General features: G+C 37.8%; 1 protein-coding gene across 1 annotated transcript in view; it reads left to right on the top strand.

The window, feature by feature from the left end:
• The window catches only part of DPYD (dihydropyrimidine dehydrogenase), an 829985-nt gene that overhangs the window by 711728 nt on the left and 104140 nt on the right, over positions 1 to 14117 (top strand). The gene's annotated exons all lie outside the window — the stretch shown is intronic.

Raw genomic sequence — 14117 nt, 5'->3', positions numbered from 1 at the left:
ATAAGAGAAACATCATCTAACTGACTTGGATTTGGCTACTTCTAATGCAAACTATGACTCCCCTCCCAGGTAGCCAAAAACAAAGGCTTCTTGAGAAATAATGTACATGACTGCAAGTCCAGTAATGAAAAACAAAAGGGAGAAAAAAAGAAAATCTTACAGTGCGAATTCCTAGAAAATATCGTGATGAATGACTCCATGAGTGGCAATCAAACAGAAGAGAGAGTGGGTGGCATTAATATTTATAATATTGTAATTAGCAAGACTGTGCCTAAGCAGCATTATTAATGTAACTAATCATATTATCATAAACTGAGTCTGCAGTATTTAGACAGTGAGTGCTCTTGCCTTTATCAATAACCATCCATATCTGGAAGTTGTTCACAGCGTAAAAAAAAAAAAAAAAATTTCTCACAAATAACTTTACACTCATTCAGTGTAAATATCCCAAGTAAATTGGTTCTGACACAGTAGTTTTTATGGTTTTTGACCATTCCGTAAAAGCATCGTCTCAAATTCGAGTGGTCACCGTGTAAGCTGAAATGTTAAGTAGGCACATTGCACCGTGCCGTTTTGTCTTTAAAGGACTTCCACACTCGTCTCAAAACTTACATATTCAAATAAAAGATGAATAATGATGGAGACACTTGTGTCAATGACATAAGTGGAAATTGATTTTCTGATAGATGGAATCTAGATTCTGACTTTGTTTTTTTTTTTTTTTGTGAGCCCAGACTTCATCAAAATTGTGTCATTTTCAGCATTATCATTTTAAAAAGGTTTTTTTTTTCCACATAGTTTTTGCCTCTGTGATTATATTAGCGATTCAGTGCTCAACCCCAAGTTGAGGAACTAGCAGTTGGTCTGGTTGTAGAACTATGCTCCTGGATACCCCAGTGTGGGCTGATGTGACCAAAACAACAGGGGATGGTCCCCTTGAGCTTAATGTCCCTAACAGTGAATCAAAGCACACTGGATCCAGGGTAGGGTGGGGGGGCCTTCCTAACTGTTCCTTCATGGTGCTGCCAGTGCGGGGCGCCTATCTTCGAAAATAGCTCAGATTGTTCTCTCGTTAGCTGAAGAATGGGATGCTGTTCTTTACAGTGTTTTCATGTTACAGGGAAAACAAGAGATAGTGAAGACCCTTTTCAGAAGGACCTGCTAGAAGTAGCTGGCTTCTTTAGACAGGAAAAGATTTGTTTGGAAAGTACAATTGCGACTCTACTTAATCTTTCACTCAGAGGTCAGGCTAGAATAAATTAGAGTAGAAATTTAGAAGAAACCAATTACAGTACGGTGTTTGAAGATGGAGAGAAATGAGATGTTAGCTATGGAAACAAGGATTTGGCCAAATTAGTTGTGTTATCTTTTAAGTAATTAGTATCTTTAATATACTCTCCCTTTGCATACCCTCACTTATTAATTCTTGAAACTTCCCAAGCGATGTTTCTTTAGGTGGCTTTGAAAAGGCAAGAAGTCAGGCCTTTATAGTTTGCTCTGCTCTTATGGTGCAAGGTGTATAAATCTGTATCCGCAAACATGAGAGCAGACCCCATATGAAGAGCAGCTGCCAGCTTTGCACACCACAGAGCAGTGGGTCTCAAACTGCTGGTGCTTAAAAACCATGTGGCACACTTGTGAAAAATGCAGATTCTCTGGCCCCATTCCCAGAGATGCTGACTCACTGGATCAGAGGTGGGTCCAGGAACCCATCTTATCACGTGGTAGTTCTGATGGACAGATCCAAGGACCCACATTGCCAAAAGTAACAAAGAAGAGAATAGCAACAGAATAGCATTAGAGACTGAGAAGTGAGCTGTGAGCACAACACAAGCTTTTCTTGGTGGAGGAAGCCGGCACTAAATGATGTTGAGGTAGAGAAGAAGTGAAATAGAAAATCAAGCAAGGAAGTCCAGAGAAGCAGTGAACTAAGTTCTGAATGGCCAGTGCTCTGAAAGAACCTGAAGAGGAAACTGGGGCAGGGAATTAGTGCAGCAGTTAGGTCCAAGACACGTAAGCAAAAAGAATCATGAGGACAGAGATGCTTTGCCATCAAAGATGTAACATCCCCAGTCCATGCAGACAGTCAGCAGTAAGGAAATCTGGGAGGATAAGGAAGCAGAGTCTATTCCCAGGATCTTCAGAAAGGAGGAGTCTCTGAAGCAGAGTGCCCACTTGGTTTATACTCGGTAATCTCAAGGCCTCCTTACCCCTGGTGTCAACCTAGGCAGCTCAGTGAAAGTGAAGTGGTCGTTTGCCACACATGGGACAGAGGTTCCTAGCAGAGACCAAAGTCAGACTGGTGGGTTAGCATGATGTTTTGTTACTTAACTAGGTAAGCAAGTTGGACAAGTTAATTAATCTCTCCAAATCTCTTTCTAAAACTATCAAATGAAGATAATCACAATCTAAGTCCAGAGTCCCTCAATAATTCTGAAATCCAAAAAGTCCTGAAACCAGGTATTTCATTTGGCAGCAAAGATGACCTGAACTGATGTGAGACTATTACTGATTTTTATTTAATTCTTTCTAGAGTGAACATTTACGTGTTTACTGCAGAGAGACTAATGTGTTTGATTCCAGGTTGCTAACCCACATCTTGCTGGGGTATTAGGTAAAATGTGGCACACTCACCATTTTACTTTTCTAAAGCACCCCCCAAAAATTCTGAATTCCGAGCTGTATTTGGCCCCAAGGGTTTTGGTTAAGGAGTTGTGAAGAATATTTAATTGAGACTATCACGGCAAGTATAACTTTATCCACAAATTCTTCTTTAGAGTTGGAGGCAAAATATCTATTTTAGTGATATCAGAAAATGAAATATTAGTATTTGGAATTTTTAGATGTGGCAAATCACAGTATGTTGAGATTATTTGCTTGGGAAATATGAAAGAAATTGGATGCTCCAAAATTAGAACAGAAATTTTGCAATCAAAAAGCATGGAAGGAAATGATTTCACTTTTTTTTTTTTTTTTTTTTTTTTTGGTGCTTAAGATGAGAGTAGGATTCCTAAACAAGAGCCCTCGAAAGGGAAACAGTACAGGCCAAAAGTACTGATTGGTTGGGATCTGCATGCATTTTCACTTTCTGTTCCCTACATCTGGAATGTCTTTCCCGCTCACTGAAGAGAAATTCGCAAGAACCCCCTTCTCTTTGAGTTATTCTTTGAGATCTACACCAGAATTAATTTCTCCTTTTCTTCAGCCTTAGTTGTAACAAGTATCACACAGCATTTGGATTTTTATATGTCTTTTTCCTCTACCAGACAGCAAGCCCACTTCCCAATGCCTTCGACACCTACTGATACACAGTAAGGACTCAGTAAATGCCGCTTATGTCAATGAATGACAAATGAACTCTGTAAGAAAACAGCGAAGTGGTAGCATTAAAAACCAGTAGTCATTTGACTTGCCAAGCCATTGCTTTCCCCATCACATCAGAAATGAAATGAGTGTAAGAAGAAAAAAATAACTTTGAGCTTAAAGTCCTATTTCATGTGTGAGCCTCGTTTTGTAAAATGAGATGGAAAGAAGTCAGAGTGGAGTGAGGTGGGCAGGTGAGCAACCTTCATTCCTTCTTAACTTAGCAAAATACCTCAAGTCTAAGCTTCTTGAGGACTCAGACCACACACTGTGTGCCCGGGTCTGACACGACATGTACCACTAGGAGCAGTGGCATGGTAGCTGAGTTGCTGAATAAATATATTGATCCATCACTTATTTATTGTAAGATGTACTGTAAATGTCACTTCCTTTGTGAAGTCATCTACGACCCTCTTCTCCATCTGGGAAAATTGAATCCCTCATTTCTCAACTGGTATTGCAGTTATTATATTACCTTCTGGTTATATGTCTTCTTGTTCATCACTGAAGTTATTATGAGCATCTTGAAAACAGAGACGATGTATTTATACTTGAATTTTCAAGCACCTAGTACAATGCTGCATGGTTATAGGATTAAACTGCACAAAATATCTGCAGTGTCCTTATTTGGAAGGAAAAAAGAAAGGCTATTTATTACTAAAATTCCAGCCAGTCCCTTTCAAGAATAGCAGAGATTGTAGAAAGAAACAACAAATATGCCAGATTACTTTCAGTAGGTATTAAAACATGGTGAAATATACATCGGTGCTTTAACCAGTGAATATAGTCTGTGCTCATTAAAAAGCTTTCATTAGGATAAAATCAGGAAAACTATCAATGTGTTTGTATAGCACCGCTTAAAATAAGGCTTTATTTTGATGACAGAAACAAAATATGTACATCCATTTGACCAGATACATCATTCTCATGTCATTTTAAAGCTACAAGCGATGTGATTTTATAAAACTATTGCTCTCTGATTGTAATATTTTATTTTTTTAATATTTTATTTCTTTATTTGACAGAGAGAGAGAGAGAATGGGCCCAAGGAGGGGGAGCAGCAGGCAGAAGGAGAGGGGAAAGTAGGCTCCCCATAGAGCAGAGAGCCTGACATGGGGCTTGATCCCAGGGCCTTGGGATCATGACCTGAGCCCAAGGCAGACACTTAATTGAACCACCCAAGTGCCCCCTGGTTGTGCTATTTTATATGTAAATGTCTAACCATCTATTTATTTGTTTCTGCCATGTTATCCAACACAGAGAACAAAAAACTGTCCAAAAGGACCATATGACATCATGGGCATGACCATTACTAGAGGCCTAATAACCCCAGTCTTAGAGGCAAAAGAGTAGTAGTACCTCCTCTTCACAACTTTAAAAGTTTTCTGTCTTCCATGCTATTTATTTTTTCATGCTTTTCATTTTTCCAAATTGAGATACAATTTGCAGAAAGAAAAATGCACAGGTCTTAAATGAACCATTTGATGAGTTTTGACAAAAGCACACATCCATGCAATCCTCACTTCTGTCAAGATAGCAAACATTACCAACATCTCAGAAGACTTCCTTCTGCCCCTTCCCAGTCATTATCTCTCCCACCTCTCCACCAGCAGAAGTAAAGGTAATTTAGTTTATATCATCATAGATTAGTTTGTTCATATTCTGTAGCGTCATATAATTAGAATTCTAGAAGATGTATGTTTTTAGGTGTGTAGTTTGTTTCACTCAGCACAGTGGTTTGGAGGTTCATCCCTGTTGTTGTGGGTGTCAAGTAACTCATTTCTTTTTGTGGGTGAATAATATTCCATTGAATAAATATATCACAATTTGGCTATCCATTCAAAATGATATTTGAGCTGTTTTCACTTTTCTGGTATGATAAGTATGTTTAAAATAAGCATTATTAAAATAAGCATAAATGTTTTTGTAAATACCTATTTTCATTTCTCTTGACTAAGACTTAGGAGTGTAGTGTCTCGGTCCTAAAGGGATGTCAGTGCTTTAGAAGAAATTTGCCAACAGATTTCATAGTGGTTTTACCATTTTATACTCTTGCCAACTGTGTGGGTGAGTGTTTCAGTTCTTTCACACTCCAGCCAACATTTGGCATTCTCTGTCTTCTCAGTTTGAACCATTATAGTACATGCCCATTGGTATTTCATTGTGATTTGAATTTCCATTTTCTTGAAAACTAATGATATTAAACACTACCTTATTTTTTTATTGGCCATCCATATGCCTTTTCTGTTAAGTACTTATTCAAATCTTTTGCCTGCTTAAAAATTGGGTTTATTTTTTTACTTAATTTTCTTTACGTATTCCGGGTTCAAGTCTTTAGATGCAGAAAAAGCATTTAACAAAAATTCAACATCCACTCATACTAAAAACCTAATTATAGAAGGTAACATGCTCAGTCTGATAAAGGATATGTCAAAAAATTATACAACACAAATCATATTTAAATGGCGAATAAATAAACTTACTTTTCTAAGATCCAGAACTAGGCTGGCATGTCCACTTTTATCACTTCTATCCAGTATTATACTGGAGGTCCTAACTAGTGAAGTGAAGACATGAAATAAATGGCATCCAGATTGGAAACCTACTAAAACTGTCATTTGCAGATGGTAATATTGAATACATCAAAAATCCTCAAAAAACTGTAAAAACACCATTGAAAATCAGTAAGTGAACTTTGGAAAGTTTCATGATATGAAGACAAAATACAAAGTCAGTCGTATTTCTAGATGAACAATAGAAACAATGAACAACCAGCAAATTAAATTTTAAAATTCCATTTACAATAGCATTTAAAAACCACGAAATACTTAGCAACAAATTAAAATGTATGCAATATCCACACACTGAAAACTATAAGGGATTGCTGAGAAAAAAAATAATGAGAAAAAAAATCAATGGAGAGATAAGTTCTCTCCAAATTAATCTGTAGATATATAGCACAATCCCAATCAAAATCCCAAAACATGTTTTTGTAGAAGCTGACAAGCTGATTCTAAAATTTTCATTAGTATTTAAAGGAGCTAGAATAACCAAAATGGTCTAGAAAAAGAACAAAGTTAGAGGATTTGAACTATCTGCCTTCAAGTTTTTCTATAAACCTACAGTCATCAAACAAGCATGTTTTAGTGTCAGGATAGACAAATAGATCAATGGAACAGATAGAAAATCCAGAAATAGACCCACACACATATACTCAATTGATTTTTCATGAAGGTGCCAAAGCAATTCAGTGGAAAAAGGAAAGTCCTTTCAATAAACAGTGCTAAAATTAATAGAACCTCATATTTTCCTCACACAGGACACAAAAGTAGTTTTAAATATATTGTAGATATAAAAGTATAAAAATTTTAAAGAAAACATAAGTAAATAGCTTCATAATCTTGGCATAAGGAAAAATTTCTTAGATAGGATGCCAAAAGCACTAACCAACAGGAAAAAAAAAATTGATAACATTTCATCAAGATTAACTTCTGGCCATCAAAAGACACAGTTAAATAAATGAAAATTCAAGTCATAGAAGGAGAGAAAATATTCATAATATTTATATTCACAAAGAACTTGTGAACAGAATAAATGTATATATAATACTTAAGTATGTAAACTTAATACTTAAAAACATAAACTGGAATAATATGAAATAATTTAATTTCATCATAAGTATCTGGAAATCTTAAAATAAAAAGTCCATGGTGAGGGACACACCTGTCGCCTCTTGCAACTAACCCTCATCCATCTATGATAACATTTTTTTTTCTCTTTTCTCTGATACAACTTGCAGAGCTAGCCCAGAAAAGAGGGAGTGAGGGAAAGCCACTTTCCTTCAAGTTCATCTTATGGGCCTATGGTTCTCGTCCATGTTATTTTCTCCCAGTGCAGCTTTGAATCACTGTGGTTATTCTTTTTGAGGCTTTCTGGGTACTTTATATTATTAGAAAACTTCCAGATGACATTCTACATTTCTATCAGTTACTTGGGTACTGATTGAAACAGGAAGCAGTATTATTAAGATCTTTTTCTATGACTAGCCAGGTTGTGTGGGGATAAATATTTTTATTGATGGAGCTTACTTCATAAGACATGGCAAAAAACAAAAAACAAAAAACAAAAGCACCAGTTCCTGGGGGTTCAAATTCAAGAATTACCAAATCAGAGTCTACTGTATAGATATTATGGGGACTTAATTGCACCTCTAGCTATCAGTAGATGGTTTGAGGTGTATCGTAGGTAGAATGCTGAAATGCCAAGTATCCTTTAACAATAGGGTAGACACCTGTTTGTAAATAGTGATTAGTCCCACTAAGAAGCAAAAAAAAAAAAAAAATGTTGAATAAGATTTGATAGTCCCTTCTTGTAGTTCTGAGTGTCTAATCATCTCATTAATCTTTAATGATCCCACAAAGAAGTCAGTGTGCTGTAGTGAAAAGAGCACAGTGTTAGCGTCTAGCAGGTCTAGAATCCAGGCTCAATGGCTTACTACTGGGTGAACCTGGGCCAGCTTAATGAATCACACAATCCTCTATTCCTGTACTGGCAAATGGAGATAATGACATCAGTTTCACCAGTACTTTGTGAGGATTAGAAATCACATATATAAAGTGCATAACACATAGCAAGCAGGCATTCAGCACATGCCCATTATTGTTATTGTTAATTCTAAAATAGATGATGGAGAGGTAGCTACAGAGCCACATAGATACATAAATAGAACACAAGTAGACATACAGAAATATTGGGGTAATTTGTATATGTGATACTTACACGTTATTTGTATGCCTTCTTTTGACCGTCTACTGATAACATGATTTTGCTAGCTTACTTTTGTTTGATCTGGTCAAAAGCTTGTATCTTTGTCCTTTGAAACACTCCCTTTTACAAAAAAAACAAAAACAAAAAACAAACAAACAAAAAGCTTCTAAAATTTCAGAAGTGTTCACTTTCCAGGTAAAATTTGTTAATTTGGAGTTTGGGCAGTAAAATAGCATGAGTGGTCCTTCCTTCTCCTAAAATAGGTAGAAGGGCCGAGTCTATTACTGTTGCCAAATCCCAGTAGCAATACCAGAATTTAAAGTGAACCATTAGGGGATATGCTGGTAGGAGTCTCTCATGTTGTAGAATGAGGTAGTTTTGCATTTCTTTTTTTTTTTTTTAATTTTTTATTTATTTGACAGACAGAGACCACAAGTAGGCAGAGAGGCAGGCAGAGAGAGAGAGGGGGAAGCAGGCTCCCCGCCGAGCAGAGAGCCCGATGCGGGGCTTGATCCCAGGACCCTGGGATCATGACCTGAGCCGAAGGCAGAGGCTTAACCCACTGAGCCATCCAGGCGCCCCAGTAGTTTTGCATTTCTTATAGCCAAAATAGTTTGTGCCGCTATCAGCCTTCTCATAATGGTCTCTCTCCCATCTCAGGGGGTAAGTGGGTCTATTTCACAGGGCAACTCCACAATCAGTTGGTAGTGGTGGCTGGCAGCAATATATGGAAGAAGACTATGATCCAAAGCCAAGTCCAGCAGAGTTGTGTGATCAGGTGGCAATGCTTCCATCAGCATGGACACATGACAAGACCTGGCAGGATATAGCTTCTCACTTCCTTGAGTGTGGCGCACTGACCACTTGCCCACTGACCAATCTAGGAACTGCACAGCACTGAGCTTTACAGTCTTCGTAACCACTGCAGCTGCCTCTTTGCAATCCTCCACTGTATGTCTGAAATAAAGTATGAACCAAACATTTTACTGTTCTGCATCATCCCACCGTGCTTTGCTTCATCCATCATGCTTTTAAAAATCATGATTTCTTATTTCTCCTCATTCATAAACAGGTATCTAATTGCCAAGCACAAATGTGATTATTCTTTTGTCACTTTCATGAAAATATGCAGTTAAGTGTAATTCCTCATATTCCATCAAATATACTACTTTAATCAGAATGCACCTTATTGATATTAATTATACACATAGAACTTGCGTAAAAGTACTTTCCACCTTCAACACACTTACCCACCTTAATTTTGATGTTACTTTTACACCAGGAAAAAAGAAAATTTAGGATTTTTCTTGTTCTGGGTGGGGATTGAGGATTTATAAAGAAAGCATTACTATAAGCATGTAAGATGAAATTTGAATTCAAATACTACCCTCGAACCCATCCCCTACACTTCCTCCTAAGAACACTACAAAATCAGTGCACATTTATTGCAAACCAGTTAGCTTTGTTCCTAATCCTGATTTTATGGAGTAAGGCAAAATATCTCTGGTGTAATGTTGAGCTATGCCCTTGAGATTCTCCCTGAGAAAAAATATATATTTGTTTTATCTCTGTTTAAGCTCATCTGCCCACTTGAATAAAGGGAGCATTAGATAAAAGATATAATTTTCTGCTAATTAAAGGGGTCAAAGAGTCATTTTGATAATGTAAAGTGTCAACAGAAATTCTAATTATAGTCAGCTTATGCCAATTTGTCCTAAGATTTGAGGGAAAAAAATTAAGTGTCTACATTTTGAAATTAAAAGGGGGATCTGATTTACCCCCCAAAATAAATAAATAAATAAATAAATTTAAAAAACATAGTAAGTTAGTTAGTGTTGTTGTTGTTTGTTTTAACTTTCAAATTATACGGATCATAACTGCTATTGAAGAGATTTACCAAAACCCTAGAAGCCTAGGAAGGATAGGCCAAGATATCTTTAATTGCACTGAATGATTATCAATCTTGTAGTTAGCCAAATCAGTTCATATATCCAGATGAAATATCCATCCCCTTTCCTCTTCTCCTTAGAAACATGATCACTCTGTTAGGTTGCCCATAATCAATCTAGTTAACCACCTAATATCTCAATCTCAACATATTTTGTGTTGTATAGCTACTGGAAGTGATTTTATTACATGCCTCAGATCCATACCCTATAATAATCTGTGCTTTGTGGTCACAGATGATGCCTAGAAATGTGTTTGAGATGTGACTACAGCTTACACAGAAAAATGTGCTAATGCTGCTCAGAGAATCCTTTGGTTTGCAGCTTCAGGCACCTTTGTAAAATTGCCTCATTGATGGAAATGCCTTGAAGACCTCACTCCCAGTCCCTCATGCCTGCTGGCCGGTGTGCTATAGATTGTTCACAGCAAACACCGTCAAGATTATGCCTTTTGAAGATTTGTTGCCATACATCTTTAAAGCATTTTGCTTGTCTTCCCTGCTTATCAGTTTCGTCCCATGTCATCTCAAACTATAAAACCTTCTCTAGATCCTCTTCTGGCAGTTAATTTCAGCATGCAGCCAGGCCATCTGAGCTGTACAGTGTCACCCATCAAGCTAGTGATCTTTCAGAACCTAAATATAGCCAAGTCTTTGTTTCCATTTAAAATAGATCCTGACTGAAACTTATGGCAGTAAACATAGCATTTGTGGTAATCCAGGCCTCCTAGGAAGATAATTCAGTACTACTCTATATATCTTTATTGAGATACAGAAGAAGCCTGCTTTAACGATTCTCTTACTCTGTTCACATGTTTGGTGTTGGTGGTAGGCATTGGTGGTGTCCACTAACATTTTCTGTTTCCATAGGAGAAGCAAATCTCCTTGCCTCTTGGATATTGCATGTGACTGGGTGACTTGCTTTAGTTAATGAAATGTGAGTGAAGTTTGGTATGTGATTCCGAGTGGAAACATGGAAGCTGGCACTCGATTCTCCATATTTGCTTCCCTTGCCTCAGTGAACACCACAGTCTCATGTTGAGAAGGTGGCAACATAAAATGGATGACCTGGTTTGCTGAGGCATCACTTCTAGGACATCTGAGATAGCAAACGTTTTGTGACTGAGAGACCAAATTTTACTGTGTTAATTCACAGAGATTTGGGAGTTGATTGTTACCACAATACTATCAGCTGGTAAGTATTACACAGAGTTCCATATAACTTGTAATTCCATATAACTTCCAGAGGCACTGATGGCTACAGAAGTAACCCTTTGAAAAATTATAAAATGGAAACGCTCATCTTTAGTGATCTTCACCTTCCTTTCTGCGTGTGGTTCCACAAGCTGGAAAACAATTCCATAATGCAGTTTTCCATTGTGTCACTCCAACCTGTGTCCAATTTCTCTCATGATAGCAGAGAGCCTTTCTTTCTAAACCATACAGTGAAAACATTTATTCTGATATCCAACAGCCAGGCTAATCCAACTGAGAAATAGAGCATAGCATGTACCTTACATAACTTCTTTTTTGTTAGTAATAAGGACTTGAGCACCTCACGTACTTTCTCTTAGCCACCATTTTCTCATCCAAAAACTTGGGATAATAATATATATCTCATAGGATTGTTGAGAAAAACAAGTCTAAATTTCTTCTGAAAGAAAAGTTGGGTTCTAGAAAACATCATCTCCACTCACTGTCTCTCATTCCTTACTGGTTTTTCTATCTTCAACCCATCAAAATTAGATCTCTACCTATCTCCACTCCCCAAATCACTAGAATGGCTCTTGCTGAAGTTGTCAGTGATTTAGTTCTCACCAAATCCAGTAGTTTACAAGTCTTTACTAGGTCTTGTTACATTCTATAGTTGACCACTCCTTCATATTTGAAATTTCTTCTTTGATTTTTTAATACTCTTTTATTCCTGGTTCCCCCTTTACTTTTTTCAAGGAGACAGTTGTTAGCACCTAGCATGTGCCAGGCATCATGGAGGCAAATATTAATAATAATGTAACTGCCCTCCCTTAAAAGGATCACAGACTACTCTGGAATTAGACAACTTAAGAGTTATTTATAACATAGTGATAATTACAGTGATAGATATGCACAGGATAGTAGGGGTGGTGGGGTGTTTGAGAACATTTTCCAGACCAATCTGAAACTTAAGATCTAGTAAGTGTAAAAAGAATATCTCAGGCTAAGGCAGAAAGCATGGCAAAGTCCTGGACGTAAATAATTTCTGTGTGTAGAGACAACCTTCTTGGACTTGATCTTTAGGGCCCCTCCTCTCTTTATTTTTGGCCCTTAAATACTAGTATTTCCCCTATTCATGGCTCTCATGTTACTATATGTGCTTGTCAGACCCATGAAGCCAATTTTACTCTCCTTGTTTGTCATCATCCACATTCGTGCTCTCACCAAAGACCTCCGTCTGGACCCTACACACCCATCTCTTCAGCTTTCTGGTGGACTTTGCCATGCAATAGCCCTGCTCAGTGCTCTTCCTGCAACCTAGGAATAAAACAACAGTAGTGATTATCCATGACAATTATATAAGCACTTTATAATTTACAAAGCACTTTGGCATACATTATCTCACCAGCTGCTTCCTTAATGTAATAGCAGCAGTGGGCAAAAAACCGTGTCACTGCCAACAGAGCTTTTCTGACCTTAGTCTCCCAGTCCCACCTACTAAAAACATGAGAGCAGCTGGATGGGAGCTGATTAGAGGCTGGAAGCTGACCTTGTCTGGGGACCAGGGGAGTATGACAGCAGCAGTTGCCACCTCCACCTTCTCCATCTCCGTAGGGGTGATAGAGCAATCCAAAGGTTTCGTGGCAAAATGTGGGAGGCTGCACGGAGCAACCAGGCTTCTCGTAAGCTGCCTCAGTGCAGGCTGAAGGTGGCAGGCATCAGCTTGTGGGAGGTTAAGCGCTTATCCACTCTCCCCCACTTTTCTGATTTCTTATTTCTTACATGCATTAACTATCATTTTGAAAGTTTCAGTGGGTTAATTAAATTCTTCTAGTGTTGATGCTAAGAAAGCTGAAACATTTTCAACTGAGATTGACACTACTCAAGACATCGGCTTCACTGATGTTTGTTCAGCAACACTCCAATATGTCACAGGATTGCTGAGAGAACATCTGAGAGCTATAATGAGCTAAAAGTCAAGTACAGGGGAAAATGTGTTCCAGACTGCTGCAGATGTTCTCAAATCAAATCATATTTCTGTGAAATGCCATATAGAATATTCAGCGATGGAAGGATGCGACATGAAAGGACAGTTCAATTGATTTGCACTGTTTTAAAGTTTTATTTAGGCTAAATAATATGAAATCTGGTGGCTTTTTTTTTCACTTTGAATCAATTAATAAGAGACGCTCTTGATCCTAATGAGCTTCAAGGATAATATCCTTGTGCTAACAGGAATGTATTAACTGGTTAGGGAGGATTCAAAACCTAGAAAGGGGGTCAGTTGAATAAGGGAAACAAAGTCGAGCCTAAGGACAGACATTCCATAGCCCCACTTTTTTGCCTTTATTTCTCCTTTATCCCTTTGGCACCCAAATTGAGCAAACCTCTGTTTAATTCACCAAGATCCTGATAAACCTGTGTTTACCACTGTGTTGACAGTGGTTCATTCTCTTTCTCCTGGGAAACTTAAAGGAAGCTTAGCAGGAGTAGGTCAAGGAGATATTCTGACAGATGCATCTTTTGTTGTCACCAGCTTATATTCATCACACAGGCGGCCTTGCACTTCACCATAATTTGGATAGTCTGGCCTATGATTAGGGGCAATACTGTCCCAAGTGAAGGGTAGCACAAGGTAAGAACTGATAAACCCGGTAAGAAAAAACAGAGAAAATGGTTAAGTGACATTAGAAAGTGCAGTAAGACACCACAATGAGATACCACCCCACAACCTGTATAATGGCCAAAATTAAAAAAGATTGACAATATCAAATGTTGGCAAGAATACGGAGCAACTAGAACTCTTGTACTTTGCCAGTGGGAATATAAAATGCTACCATGACTTGGC

This window comes from Lontra canadensis, unplaced genomic scaffold (genome assembly GCF_010015895.1).
Source record: "Lontra canadensis isolate GAN:19392208 unplaced genomic scaffold, GSC_riverotter_1.0 scaffold33, whole genome shotgun sequence".
Lineage (NCBI taxonomy): Eukaryota > Metazoa > Chordata > Mammalia > Carnivora > Mustelidae > Lontra > Lontra canadensis.
This window is presented reverse-complemented; position numbering and strand designations above follow the sequence as displayed.